Genomic DNA, 6,000 nt, shown 5'->3' with positions numbered 1-6,000 from the left:
TGGCAGTGACGGATCGCTCAGCCACATCACGAACCATAGCACAGCACATTCAGTCTGTACCGCATCATCCAGTGTCTGCGCGTACCATTCGACGCCGTTTACAGCAGAGTGGTCTGTCCGCAAGACGTCCATTGCTTCGTCTACCCTTGACGCAGAACCACAGACGTCTCCGCCGCCAATGGTGCGATGAAAGAAGGATGTGGACGGCACAATGGAATGAAATTGTCTTTACTGACGAGTCACGCTTTTGTCTGCAACACCACGATGGTCGGATTCGAGTCTGGAGACACCGTGGAGAGAGGATGCTGAACAGCTGCGTTATGCACCGCCACACTGGTCCTGCACCGGGTATTATGGTATGGGGCGGTATTGGATATCGCTCTCGCACTCCTCTAGTACGCATTGCCGGTACTTTAAAAAGCCAGCGCTACATCTCCGAGGTGTTGGAGCCAGTTGTCCTTCCTTACCTTCAGGGCTTGCCCACAGCCATATTTCAACAGGATAATGCGCGACCACACGTGGCACGCTTTGTCCAAAGGTTCTTCGTCAATCGCCAGATTGAATTGCTTCCCTGGCCAGCTCGCTTTCCGGATATTTCGCCGATAGAAAACATGTGGTCCATGGTTGCTCAACGATTGACCCAGATTACATCCCCAGCTGCCACACCAGATCAACTTTGGCAACGCGTGGAAGCTGCTTGGTCTGCTGTACCCCAAGAACACATCCAAAGTCTCTTTGAATCAATGCCGAGGCGTGTGGCAGCGGTGATCTCCAACAATGGCGGCTACTCTGGCTACTGATTTTGGCAGGAACCACACTTCACAGAAGTCTATAAATTTAATCATTTGATGCTTGGTCAACATGTTATCTACAAAATAAATATTGTTGCGATATCTCTTGTCTTTCTTGGTGTTGCAATTTGGGTGGCCAGCAGTGTATTAACCATCATACCAACCATGTAATAGTAAGTTTTTGTAAAGGAGATATTTTTTACAATTGCTCCAGGGAGCAAAAATCGTAGTTTTTATGAATGGTATCATAAAGAACAAAAACGATGGTGTATGTATCTTTTGTTTAATAAATGCTCTTTATGAATAAGTAACGTTTGTTTTGTTTCTGAACCTTTATTTGCTGGAGCTGGCATTATCCTCGATTTATGGACATGAGTGTATATATAGCTCTTTTATTCATAAAATGAATTTTTTTCCATGAAACATCGGTATTTGACGCAATGACGGTCTACCATAGTAATTTCTGCTGCTTGCAGTGGCGACCTTTTTTCTTTTCTTGAAAACGGAAACCGCGGTCGGTTGTTGAGAAACACTGGACTAGAGTAAACCATCTTCAGCTGCACGATCAAGGATATGATCAAGGTTTCACGATGAAAAGCACGACGAGGGGCCGATAATTTGAATAAGGAGCTGCGGTTACTACAATCCGATTTTCGGCGACAAAATCGGAAGCGGAAACTTGCCGGGAAAATCCAATACGCATCTAAATTCAATCCTCCAAATTTTGTAGGACGGAAAATACTCTCTCAAATTTTGCGTAATTTTTTTTTTGTTTTTCATAAAAATTTTAATTTTTTTTTTTTAAATACCTCCCCTTAAAATTTTGGAGAGGAGTGAAATAACTCTTCAAATCTATTTTCTCGGATAATTCTAAGTGCGACTATGAAAGATGGGAGGAAGGGGTGGTGCTGAAGTACGAAGGAATAAAACACGCTCTCTAAATGCTAAATTTTCTTCCTGTAATTACTAAATTTGTGTGTAAAAAATTCAAGGAAATACGAAAACACGATCCGGACAATCTTGGCAATGTACGTGTCTCTGGGGACTTTGGACTCAACACCAGGAAGGTAAGATCTTTCCTTTACCCGTTTATGAAGGAGGCTTAGGCCCCTTTCACATGGAGTGGATGCGGATCCGGAAGAAGTTTTAACAATTGGAATGTACTGAGCCTTTCACACAAAGACGAGCCGAAATTTCCCCGCACCTAGGAAATGTTCATGCGGGTCCGGACGTCGTCCGCATGTGTCAAAACCTAAGTGCGGGCTCCGCATCCGCATATACAGTATGTGGGTACATCAATAGGATGTACCCACATACGTCTATCCCTCCGTTTCCTACTGAGATGAAGATATAGCAACTTTAACTGCCTTTTGTCCATAATTTACAATTTTATACAATAAAACTTGTCAACAACGACCACTGACGGGACCAAAATTATAAACCGTTCTGTTCATTACGAATATTTGACTAAATACTTTAATAACATTTAAAATTAATTTAAAAATTTTTTCTTTTAAAAAAATTAAAAATTTAAAATATTTTTAAATATTTATATCTTTTAATTTTTTTAAACTTTTCCAGATCATCCACTTCATCGTGTCATTTTTAACCCCTCATTTCATAGACTTTTTGCTGCTCGTCCTTCATGTATTCCATCTTACGGTCTTCGTATGAGGGCACTTGTGGAAGAACTACAATTAGACATCAGTCGTGTGGTGCCAGTTGCCATCTCTGCCAGATGTCTCTCTTTCATTATCATTATACCCAAGAGCCGCCACAGCAGATGTCATATATAGACAGATATTCTCTAGGCACAGGGGTAGGTACAACAGGTACTTTCCCATATATACCGACGGCTCTAAGAGCCCTGGGCATGTCGGTTGTGCCTACATCTGCTGTGAGAGGAGACATCTTTCAAACTTCACGACACATTCTCTATTTATTCGGCGGAACTGTACGCCGTCCTTCAATCTTTACGTCATATACGACGCAAACGCCACCGACGGTGCATCATTTATAGAGACTCTCTCAGCGCATTGCAAGCACTGTGTTCCTGTATATTTCACACTCATCCATTCATTCATGCCATCTTTCATAAATTACATTACCTCATCCATCACGGTACCAGGTCATGTAGGAATACCGGGCAACGAAAAATCAGACACCGCAGCTGGAACAACAACCAACATTGACAATAGCCTTTTGGTACCTGCCAGTGACCACTTCTCAATCCTCCTAGAAGTGATGCGTCGCCGCTGGCAGGATCATTGGATTGGATTGGATTTTAGGTTTATTGGTGCAAGGACCAGTTTGGTCAAACTGCGCCAAAACACATGATTATAAAAAAGAAGGTTGTCCTTTTGTCATGTCAAAAAATTAAAAAGGCGCGTGATAAAAAGTGACATGAATTGTAAAACTAAAATTTGTTATAAAAACTAATGGCCTTGATGAATTAAAAACTGCGAGATGCATCACTATTGTCATTTAAAATGTCATGAACTGAAAGATGACTATGACCAAAAGCGGTCGTAAAATGATGACGGTGATGTGAACAAGTAAAAGCATGAGCAATGGTCAATGGACTTTGGCAATGAGGGCACTGCGGTTGACTCTCTCGTAGTAAAAGATATGATTGTGTGATGCGACTGTGTCATATGCGTAACCGGGCAAGCAGCACTTCCTCCTTTCGGCTAGTTCTGCAGCTCGAACGTCAGTAGCCAAGTGTGGGCTTGATGGCATGTAATTTATTATTTACTTGTGTGTCCCAATGATCCTGCCAACGGCGATGCATCACTTCCCGGAGGATTGAGAAGTGGTCACTGGCAGAAACCAAAAGGCTATTGTAATGTTAGTGTTGTTCGAGCTGCGGTGTCTGCTTTCTCGGTACCCAGTAAAATTTTACTGTGGTACCGTGATGGATGAGATGATGCAGTTCATGAAAACCCGGCATGAGTGAAAGGATGAGTGTGAAAACTGAAGAAACACAGTGCTTGCAATGCGCTGAGAGAGCTGAGAGAGTCGCTATAAATGATGCATCGCCGGTGCCGTTTGCGTCGTATATGGCGTAGAGCCTGAAGGACTGCGTACAGCTCTGCCGAATAAATAGAAAATATGTCGGGAAGTTTGAAAGATGTCTCCTCACAGCAGATGTAGGCACAACCGACATGGCCAGGCCTCTTGGAGCCGTCGGTATATATGGGGAAGTACCTGTTGTACCTACCCCTGTGCCTAAAGAAAATCTGTCGGTATATGACATCTGCTGTGGTGGCTCTAGGGTATAATGATAATGAAAGAGAGACATCTGGCAGAGACTGCTCCCATGGTGCCAGGGGCCACACGACTGATGTCTAATTCTAGTTCTTCCACAAGTGCGCTCATACGAAGACCGTAAGACCGAACACGTGAAGGGCGAGCAGTAAAAAGTCTATGAAATGAGGGATTAAAAATGACACGATAAAGTGGATGATCTGGAAAAGACTTCATCTTGATATACTATTTCAAGGAACGTTGCTGGCGTCTTGATGTCAGTGATGGCTCGTTGCATTCGACATACAGGCTCTCCATTGGAGACGTCCGGAAAGTTCCAAAGCAAATCCGGAGGGCGAGATGGTGTACTGGGTCCAGCACACTCAGATAGCTCCGAGGTGCCGACCCGTATACAATGGAGCCGTAGTCGAGCTTCGATCTTATTAAAGCTTTATATAAGTGAAGGAGCGACTTACGGTCTGCTCCCCACGATATAGAAGAGATGACCTTCAAGAGGTTCATCGTCTTCATGCAACGAGCTCTTAACTGTGAAATTTGAGGTTTGAAAGTCAGTTTTTTGTCAAATGTGATGCCGAGGAATTTTGTGTTCTCTACAATTGGTATTTGACTACTGTTTAGAGACAATTGTGGGTCATCATGTAGGTCTCGACGCCGACAAAAGTGCATAGCGACAGTTTTGTCAGCGGAGAATGAAAAGCCGTTATTATGTGCCCACTTGCTGATCTTGTTGAGTGCGGTTTGTAGTTGTCTCTCGGCTGACCTCATATTCACTGATTGACACGATATCAACAGATCATCCACATAAAGTGCGCCAGTAACAGACAACGGGAGTTGATTCAACACCCCGTTGAGTCTTAAAATAAACAGTGTAACACTTGAAATACTACCTTGAGGTACACCTTGTTCTTGAATTTGGGGAGTTGATAACGTGCTTCCGATCCGTACCTGGAAGATGCGGCGAGCCAGAAAGTTCTTAATAGAACTGGGCAAGTTGCTCCGCAGGCCACAGTTATAGAGGTCGGAAAGAATTCCGTGCCTCCAAGTACGGTCGTAGGCCTTTTCTATGTCAAAAAATATGGCTATCATATGCTCCCTCTTTACGAATGCTTGTCTGATTGAAGTCTCAAGGCGTAACAAGTTGCATGTTCTTGACCTGAACCGTCTAAAGCCGCTTTGATGTGTCGATAAAATATTGTTAACCTCAAGGTAGTGCAAAAGGCGATAGTTGACCATTCGCTCCATGAGCTTTCATAAACAACTGGAACATAAATAACTAGAACGCGCGACGACACGTGATGTAGAACCGGCAGACTTTACTCCCGTCATCATAATCAATACGGAACAGGGAATGTCACCTGATGTTCCATGTCTCCGAGGGCTTCGTAAAAGTTTCCTGGAGTGCCACGCAAACAGGATTATAACAATTGATCAAACCCTTGAGATCTTCGTAATTAGATCTAAGACCACGAATGTTCCATTGAATTATGTTGGCCATAAAGTTCAAATAGATGTAGACGGTCTTTGAACTTATTTCGGTCTAGTTTCCTGCGAGTACCACCGGATTATCGAGATCCATGTCACCAATTGTTTTGTCATCAAGCAGTGACATGTTTTCTAATGTAGGCTTCTTCTTTGCTCTCTGAATGGCTTTTCTTGAATATCCGGTCTTGAATAGTTTCATTTTAGATTTGTTTCCAGCATTGATTTTTGGCTTAGTACCTGTAGTTACTTGGAATGTGTTCGCTGTTGCTTTTCCCGCTTCATCGGAGGCGGTGGACTCCTTCCGTAATCCAGCAGAGCAACAGCAGCCACAACTATTACACGGTTGGTTAGATGATGTTTGAGTTGATGTATCAGCTATTGGTTCGGTCTGAGTTGTTACAGATGCTTTGGTGACATTGTTAGTCTTATTAGCTGTTGATGGATTTGTTACCATATTAGA

Source organism: Pholcus phalangioides, unplaced genomic scaffold (genome assembly GCF_987345545.1).
Source record: "Pholcus phalangioides strain wild (caught in Gottingen) unplaced genomic scaffold, Ppha-v1.0 ptg000017l_1, whole genome shotgun sequence".
Classification (NCBI taxonomy): Eukaryota; Metazoa; Arthropoda; class Arachnida; order Araneae; family Pholcidae; genus Pholcus; species Pholcus phalangioides.
The sequence above is the reverse complement of the archived record's forward strand: the minus strand, read 5'-3'. Positions refer to the sequence as shown.